The 9,369-nt window shown below is 43.0% G+C and overlaps 1 long non-coding RNA gene across 1 annotated transcript; it reads right to left on the bottom strand.

Annotated features, from left to right (window-relative positions):
- Nucleotides 1-5,404: 5,404 nt before the first annotated feature.
- Nucleotides 5,405-9,363, bottom strand: LOC121669755. Its single transcript, XR_006017882.1, has 2 exons — nucleotides 9,093-9,363; nucleotides 5,405-7,203 (listed from the first exon to the last, which is right to left on the bottom strand). It is a non-coding gene; the product is annotated as an uncharacterized LOC121669755 (long non-coding RNA).
- Nucleotides 9,364-9,369: the final 6 nt, after the last annotated feature.

Genomic DNA, 9,369 nt, shown 5'->3' with positions numbered 1-9,369 from the left:
GGTGTAGGTACGGAGAGGACATAAACATTCCCTGGGCTGCTGAGCTGTGCACCCGGTGGATGGGGTGACCCTGGTTCCCAGCCCTGGACAAGAGGAAGGATAAACCCATTGGCGTGCAATGGCAGTGGTGCTGCAGGGCTCCCAGCACAGGCAGCCTCACGGGAAGAGCAGGAAACCATTTCTACACTCAGAGCAACAACCAGTGAGAAGAAGAGTGGTTTTTTATTTAATTTGACTCATGAACAGAGATTATTCTGTGTTTTCATGTCATAAATCCTCAGCTATTATTTGAGTATGCAGTTCTTTTAATAAAGCATGGTTGATCTGAACATCCGTGGGTAAATCCCTGAATAAAACTTCACTTGCCATCAAGTGCACCTTTGAAAGCAAGCTTCAGCAAGTATTGAGGCTGATGAGAGAAAGAGACCACATCCCTCACCAAGGCCAGTCCTTACCAAGCCAGGGCTGATGTTACAGCTCACATCATGGGCCCTAATACCTGCTGCAAATAACCAACCTGCGCTTTGAAACTCCATTGTGGGAGGGTTTTCCTGCACAGTTTCCACAAGGCTGTTCTTCCAGAAGTTCACTTGGAGTTAAAACCCTTCTAATACCAAGCTTAATTTTATTCACAGCCAGTTCATGACCTTACATATTTGTTTTGCCCTCCTTGATATTTCTGCAGAACTAATTAATACAGCCTCCCATCCTCTTAGGTTACCTGTGTGTCCAGCTCTCCTTAGTAAATGAGCTCTCCATGCTCTCCTCAGTCGCTGAGGCCACCAAGCCCCATTGTACCTGTCTCAGCCAGAGCTTTCTTGGCTAGGAAAGGGAGAGCTGTTGCCAGTGATCACATTTGGTGGGTGCTGGGGGCTCAGACAGCACCTCCAGGAGTCACTGTGGAGGTTCATGTCACCCTCCTTGCCTTGCACGGCAGTGGCTGTGTTGCTTTTCCACACTCCTCTGGCTGTCCATCCCCACGGGAGCACCTGCCAGTGAGGCTGCTGCTGTCATCCCCCAGTGGCCTGGGGCTACTTGCTTTTACCTTCCTGTGATAATGAATATCATCCCACACATACACAGCACAGCCAGTCTGGCTCCCTTTGGCATGAGAAATATGTCACCACTTGATGTCAGCACAGGACTTTGCAGAACCCAGCACAAAAATGTGGGTCCGCAGATTTTTTTTTTTAAGAAACTGTTTACATTTCGCAAACCTAAACCTATGTCAATTAAGGAACTATTGTAGGTGTAAGTAAGTTACTCAAATTGGTTTAATATTACTAACACAGAGCTTCAGAAGCTATATTCTCACAAGATCTTAGTTTACATGGTCTTTTTTCTCTTACTGTGGGATTTTTTTACAAAACGTGTCCCCTGCCTGAGCAGCTGTGTCCTTAGGAATGGGACACGGTGTACTCAGTACATATGGCAGTGACCTTGCTTCTTCTGTATTGATATCAATGCAACAGGTTTACATTTTAACTTTCATATGACTATGAAAAACTTCATAAACAGAGGGGTTTAAAAGGGCAGTCCTTTCCTCATATGTTTCTTTTTAGTTACTGGGATTTCTTTTTCCATTCCTTTAATTACCACAGTGGGCACATGGTGACATGTTTCATTATGGAGTCCTGCACCCTACTTCCTGCAGCCCTGTTTAGGGATTGCCTTCCCCTTGGAGGGTTACTCATTCCAGGATGAAGCCTGCAGGCAGTGTCAGGTATGAAGTCAGCAGTTCCTCAGGACGGAGCAGCTGAGGGAGTTAGTCGTGCTTTAGCAACTGGTTTGCATGGAAGTTGTTCCCTGCCCAGTGCAGCAACCCAGGGGAAGTGGGTTTGCAGACCAGCTGCCCAGACAGTGATGGGGCTGTGACGGGGCAGTGATGAGGACATATCAATTCCACCCATCCCATGCTATGGGCTGGCCATCAGCCCTGCTGCAGCATGATAGGCCAAGGGCAGCTGTCCTGAGTAACTCATCACATGCCTTTTTGGAAATGCATAGCTCAGCTAGTGAGCTGCTTTAGTGCAGTTAAAAATGGTCATGATTTCAGCTAAACACCTGGATTGCAATCAGCCAGGTCTGTTCACCACCTGCAGAAAAGAAAAAAAGTTTTTCTTGCCAAATCCAAAGTGTATCAGCATTTCTAAATGCAGGAGGAACTTGCAGCTGTTTCAAAAGAGCATCAGCACTATCTTTGTGGTTTGTTTACAGATTGCAGGAAACACTGGAGGAGTGAACAGGGGAAGGAATGTAACCCCAGGGAGTTCTGATTTTCTCCTTTAGGTGCCAGGCTCACAACAAGACTGTGAGCCTACCCTCAAGGATGTGCAAGTCTCCGGATGCAGTGAAAACAAAAGCTACCTTGGAACTACTCTGATATTTGCTCCATCCCTGGAAGTGTTCAAGGCCAGGCTGGATGCGGCTTTCAGCAACCTGGTCTAGTGGAAGGTGTTCCTATCCATGGCAGGCAGTGTTGTACAAGGTTATCTTCGAAGGTCCCCTCTAACCAAAACCCTTCTATGATTCTATGATCTCTGCAGATGCAAGCTCTGACATTTCCTGTTTCTGTGCATATATTGCTAAAAATAGCAAATGTTGTTAATATTTCATTTATTGAAATACATTATTTCTTCCACCTTCATTCTTCTTTACCTTTTCCCTCCCTCAACTTTTATATTAAAATTATTTTCCCTACTAAAATTCCAACCAGTAAAACTGGTTATGGAAGAACAAGAAGATGGCAGAGCACGTGCACGGACAGCACCACAGCACTTCAGCTCCTAGCTACAGTTCCAATGATGGATAAGGAGGGGTTGGTAAGGTGCTTACTTTTGCCCTGAGATGAGGAATATTGCCTCATCCCCTGTGAAAAATGAATCAAAATCACTTTATAATCTATGCCATTTGGATAAAGACTTTTTTTCCTCTGATTTTGACTGGTAACATCTCCCCATTGCCTTAACCTGGAGTTCAGGATAAAAATTATTAAGGATGGCTGTCAGAGAAACCTAAACAGCAGATTTTTCAGGCAAACTCCTGGAACACTGACACAGTCTGAAGTGGACAATGAAGAGATAAGAAAGAATTTGGACTTTACCCAGAATTCAGACTTTTTAATGCAGTTTCCTGTTCCTTTGTCTTTCCTCCTGACTCTCTCCACTGAGGACATGGGGCAGGCAGCAGCCCTGCAGCTTTGTCCAGATGTTATGATTTAAATTGTTCCTTTGACCAACCAGTCACTTCTTTTGCAACAGATGCAGCAGGAAGGAAGTCCTAACCTGATCTGAAGCACCGGTGCAAAGACTGCACCTGACATCTTCCACCCACAGTCCAGACATATGTAACTGGGAGGTGGAACTGGCTCCTGCCATAAACCTGACTTCCAAGCCATGGGAGACATGGATTCTGTGGACTTGTGCAACTGTCACACTGCTGGACTGCTTTTGGAGATTGACTTCTGCATTTATGAGAGGAAAAAAAACTCCATCCATATTGAAATAGGATGGCAAAAAAGCTTATTCAAGTTTCAAAGTACATCCTCCAGGATGACTTGAGTTAAAACTCTATTCTGTCTGTGCAGACCCAAAGAGCGTTTGGGCAGAGCACTGATGATATGTGCCTGGGTATATGTTTTGAGTGAGGATTGCAATTCTCTGTGCAATGAAGCAGCTATGGTAAGTGTCCCTGCAGACAGAATTTGTTCTTATCTAGTACTGAACATCTGAGGATGTCGATGATGGTGTTTCATGCCTGGCAATGCAAACTAGGAGGTGAAGGAGGAGAAGCTCAGATGACTGATTCCTCTGAATGCTTGTTGATCTAAAGACAGCAATCAAAGCCCATCAGAGGTGTCTGTGCCCTCTGTAACTGGTTATGAATAAACCGGGAGTGCTGCAGAACTGGGGCAAGCGGTCATGGAGAGCTGGGTGGGAGGAGAGATGGATGGCAATGAGGGAATGAGTCAGCAAGTGCAAGTCCTGTGTTATGGCCTCCCTATAGTCCCTGGGACACATCCAAGCATGGCCCACAGCTCCATATATCAGGTTTGCCCTCCCTATAGTTTAGGGGTGAACTATAATTAGAGGCTTCAACAGAGGTCCTATGGGAATTCACACAGGGGTATATCCTTTGAAGCAGTGATGTCAGGAAGGGATATATGCAGCCATCAGGGGTTGAACTTCTATCCATGGCTTGAACACCATGACATACAATGCACTGTCACTCCTGAATTGAGTTAATTTAGCAGTCTGAAGTTCAGGATGTTTCAGAGGAAAATGGCAGAGAAATAATACAAATGGGACAGACAGAGTGGGTTTTCTGAGTTTTTTATAGGGAAACCAGACAGTAACCATCGCAGAACAAAGTTAACTGCTCTATTCCTTTCAAACTGATCAACAAATTCAATTATAAAAATCATCCCAAACTGGTGACTTTCACAGTTGAAAACTGGATATGGTGAAGTATTACAGGTGGTGATGGGGTCCGAGGCTGTGACCCAGGAAGAGATGACCAGTCCGGGGAGATGGTCCCAAAAGGAATCGCCTTCCTGAGGCCCGGTGTCTTCCTCTCAGCTGCTGGCAGAGGGGCCCTTGCAGAGACTGTCAGCTCTTTAGTGATTATCAGCTCGTGATTCCAGCTCAGCTCTGCAGGGCAGCCTACAGGCCAAGCCAGACCAGAGAGAGAGACAAGAGGTTCGTGTGGCTGGTTCCGCACGAAGGGAGCTTTATTGTGGGTCCCCTCCGGCGAAAGGGAGAGCTGGGGACGAGCTCTCTCTGAGCCACAGGGGCCCATTGATCTTGCTTTTATAGGGATACAGGGGATCAGCAAGGGGACCAATGGATTACAGAGGGTCTGGGACAGACCAATGGGTTACAGAACGATCTGCATAGTGTCTCCCAAAGGATTGTGGGTCTACCTTTCCTCGCCATGACCCCAAAGTAGTTGCCTTTCCAGGGAGTCCAGCTGGGAGATTGCTCAATCTCCTTATCTCAGCAGACATCCCTCCAGGGCAGTGGCTGGGCACACCCCACAGTGAAGCTAGGGAATGAGAAAAAATTGCACATTTTATGTCACAATCCAATTTGTAACATCTTCTTCCTGTCTTCCAAAACATGTACTGACGCACTTTTTGAAGTACAAGACAGAGTACTTTTTCTGTAGAGGCTCAAATATCTCAATATCTGCTTCACAATTTTTACATACCACTGAACTGGCTGCAAAACAAATAATTTTTTTCTCTGGATTGAAATAAGGCAGAGGATGTCAGGTTCAGCTGGTAAGAGAGTTAAGCTTTTATTAGTCTTGAAGTATTAGTTCCCCTTGTAGAGTTAAAATATTTTCAGTTGCGAATTATTTAAATAATACTTCATATAAATAATAACATATAACAATATTGTAATTTTTAGGGTACGCAATGCATTCACTTTATTATAGCCAAAATCATTCTATCAATAACACTGGTGAAGAAAGTATCTCAGAAAGAAAGCAAGAAGATATCAGAAGAGCAGTGATTTTGGTGACGATAACCAAGCCTTTCCAATTCAATGAACTTCATCTAACAGCTCATTTCACTCAGTGACATGCACAGTTAATTAGACTCTTGTGGATACATGACTGTGGGGAATCACAAAAGGTGGAAAGGATTTTAGGTGCGAGAAATAGAAGCAGACCTCAGGAAATAAAGTAAGGGATTTAGAATTCAGCTTTGCCTGGGAAAATTAGAAGAAGATACAGTTACAAGCAGCAAGGACATTAAAAGACAATGGTTAGTTCTTAGGCTTGGCCTAGATGGATGCTGAGGTTGCAAAAAGTATATTTTGTTAGAGAGGTAAGTTTAAGCTTAATAATGGGATGTTGTATGTTATTATATAAGGCATAACAAGTGACTGTTGTGTACAATGGAGGTACATGCGGTATTATAGATAGGTTAAGACAGATGTCTGTTACTTTTAGAAGCACACTATTGGCCAAAAAGGCTTTTAAGAATGCTTTGCAGCCAGGAAATCAGGGGATGTCTCTGTGACAGCGTGAGCTCTGTACCAACTTTGTCTCAACTCTGTATGTGAGACTGATAAAAGCTCCTGGAACACTTGTCCGGGCCCCCCGTCCCGTTTGCCGGAGATCGCCGGCACATGAGTGGTTTTCACATTTTCTAGGTTTTTTCCTGTATACATGCTTATAGATCTAGAAAATCAGGTAGCCTTTTCAGAGGCTTTTAAAGCGCTGTCCAACTCTGATACTGTCTTGCTTTGATATTATTCTAGTCCAGCTTGTTTCTGTAAAGAATGTACTGCCACAGAAACATTGAAGTAGTTCCAACTTTCATGGCAATGGTCAATTTGAATGAAGGCAAAGTGTAACTTGTTATTAATGTATTTAGGTTGCCACGTGTTAACTGCAGAAAACCTGCAGTTGTTAGAAGAAAAGAGAAAGGCAGATTGTGTTTCTTTCAAATTGAACAGGTGATATTTGACGAGAAACAAGTGAGTTATAACTCAGTCATATTATGTTACTACCACTGAGATGATGATGAATCCTTGTGAACTGTGTACTGTAAAGGGAGAAGTTTCTCGGATTTCCACTTATTTGGATCTGTAGGTGTTCAGCATGTCCCAAAGACCTTGAAAATAGACACCAACTTTTATCAATCAGAAATCTAACCTGTTACTTTCTAATAAAATCCTCCATAGCATGAAAGGCCTGTTTCAGTCTTTGGGAGAAGAGGAACCTGAGCCCTGTTGTAATCACCAGCTTCTGATATGGCTTTACCCCTGCCGGGACATGGGTTTTGTAGTCCCCTGAGAGAACACACTCAATTGCACAGAATACTTTCTTGAGCTATTTTTGCTGCCACACATCCCTCACAGCTGCATAATTTGATGTTACTTAGAGTTACGTCCTTTAGCTAAGGTCTTACTAAATTTATTATCAACAGCTTAAGTAAGCCATGTGAGAGGCCTGCACAATTAACATTATTCTTTATGCTACAGTGGCACTGCAACACATCAGCATTTCCCAAACGTGGTACAGACGTGATGTGTCCCATAGAATGAACTATAAATGTGGCTTTGTACCTACAGAAACACAGGTTTTGTCATTGCCCAGGGCATAGCCAGCAGCACAGGAATATAAGACTCCAGCTTCAGTTTTGCAGATGTGCTCACAATTCCCAAGTTGACCTTGCATCACCTGGTATGACTACAAAGGAGACAAAGGCAGGTTACAGATCCATGGTGACCTCATAAAAGTATAAGCAGCTTGTAAAAGCTGGCTCGCAAACATCAGTCAAACACCCCACTACTTCAGGAAATACAGTACAATTCCTGCGAGAGGCCTTAATAATAACAACAGATGTATTATTATTTTAAAAATGGTAAGGTGTCAACATTAGGTAGACCACTATTATTCTACATCTAATGCTGTGTTTCCCAGCTGTAACTAACAGCCCTTAGAGGGCAGTTCAAGGAGCAATCTGTACTTGCCACAGCAGCCATCGTACTAAGGCAAAGATGAATGTGGGTGTGGGTAAGAGGCAAATATTAGCAACAACTAAAGCATCAATAATAAATGAGGTATTGGACTCTTAGTAGATCCTTGCAATATTCCTTTGTCATCTGTATATGGCTCATGCTACCTCAGCTCAGTCCTGGTATTGCAAGATCACAGAGTGAGAGAGCACTTCCTGGCTCCAACGGTGCAAGAGCAAGTAAACTGGTCCTAACAGATGTTGTCTAACCTGTTCCTACAGATTCATAATGAGATTCCACTGCTCACCCACACAGCTTAACTCACTCCTTAATTAGCCTTACAATGTCTAAAAAGTGTTTCCTAACATCTAATCTCAGTTGCCCTTATAGTGATGGGATCCCATTACTTCTTGCCCTAGCTGTTCATCCTCATGAAAATGAAGAAGTCTGGCTTTTATTATACATTTTACAAATTTCTGTGGTTGTGTGTTGTGGGACCAAAGGTGAAATTTTGGTTCTGTGTTTACATAATTGCCTTCTATCTATGCTGGACCACTGCTTCTGTTTCCCAAGACTGCCTCAATGCTCATCTCCACTTATGGTAGTCCTTCCAGTCTGAAACGAGGTAAAGAAGCAGTGAGTAAACACTCTCTTCTGTCTTGCATGTTACTGTGGAAAACACCAGTGTCAGAGGCCTTCAGGCTTGCCTGTGTGGAGCTTTGCACTCCATATGATCTTTCAACCAAGTGGCACCATTTCTTGACCAGATTTGCACCAAACTTACAAATGTTTCTCTTTCTGTTGCGGTAAGTGTCAGATGAAATGATGTTAGAAGCCTCCCTTAAAGGAGAGACCTGAGGCTTACTCCATCTTTTGCAGCCACCCAGCCTGTTATCCTGTCTTTGGAGAAAATTGATGTGATTTTTCTCTTGGAGAAATTTGATGTGATTTTTTCCTGACTAGTGGAATTTGGCAGTTTCTTTCTTCCTTCTTGAGTGCAAGTTATTTGGTACCTTAAGGAAGAAAGACTTCCTTCTCCATCGGGCACAGACTAACATTCTTCGGCTTTCTTCCTTTATTCATATACTTAGATCAGCTCTTGATTTTCACATCATGTTTATCTTATTATATTTACTCCTCGACTTTTCTGGTTTTATGTCAGGATGTTTACAATTCTTTTATACAAAGCTAGGCACTTTTATACTTCCTTTTGGAGGTCAGGTCACTGAAGATCTCAGAGTTTTAATCAATTGTCCTGTCCTTTCCTGACCTTGGGACAGTTTTGATATATGCCTTAAACACTTCGGGGTTTTGTGGGGATTTTAAAAAGAGACTCTCTTTTAAAAATATATTAATTATATTCTCTTGTTCTTTTTCTTTACTTCATTAATGAGCTCTGTCATTTTAACAGTTACCTTTATGGAAGTCACCTTCCATCTTTGTTTTGTCAGCAACTTCTAGTCTATATGTATTAACAGTAAATGCACATGAGTGCACTCAAAATTGCTTTCTACATGTTTATATGAGAAGATTTTCCCTGAAACATTCTGAAGACTGTCAGGGCACCCTGTATCCCACTAAGTACCTCTCCCATCTCATCTTTGGGATGTCAAAATCTACCTCTAACTCATAGCTCTTATAATGGAGATGACTCAGGTGTTTGTTCAGTTGTCTCCAACCAGAGACAACAGCAAAATTAAAACATAAGGCATGCAACATATCTGCAATATTATTGATAAACTTGGTCTGTAGAGAAGATCTCAGGGTCCAACCTGAAAGAGAGGTGGGATGATTTATCAAGTGGAGATGTGAAAATTTTGTGGAGATTTACAAAAATACAGTGGGTAATGGGGTAGGGTTCTTGTTCCCCTCTGCACAGTTAAATATGGTGGGTATC

The sequence above is a fragment of the Corvus kubaryi genome, unplaced genomic scaffold, assembly GCF_017639235.1.
Source record: "Corvus kubaryi isolate FWS band 111438036 unplaced genomic scaffold, C.kubaryi_AGA036_p1.0 133, whole genome shotgun sequence".
NCBI classification, from domain to species: domain Eukaryota; kingdom Metazoa; phylum Chordata; class Aves; order Passeriformes; family Corvidae; genus Corvus; species Corvus kubaryi.
The sequence above is the reverse complement of the archived record's forward strand: the minus strand, read 5'-3'. Positions and strand labels throughout refer to the sequence as shown.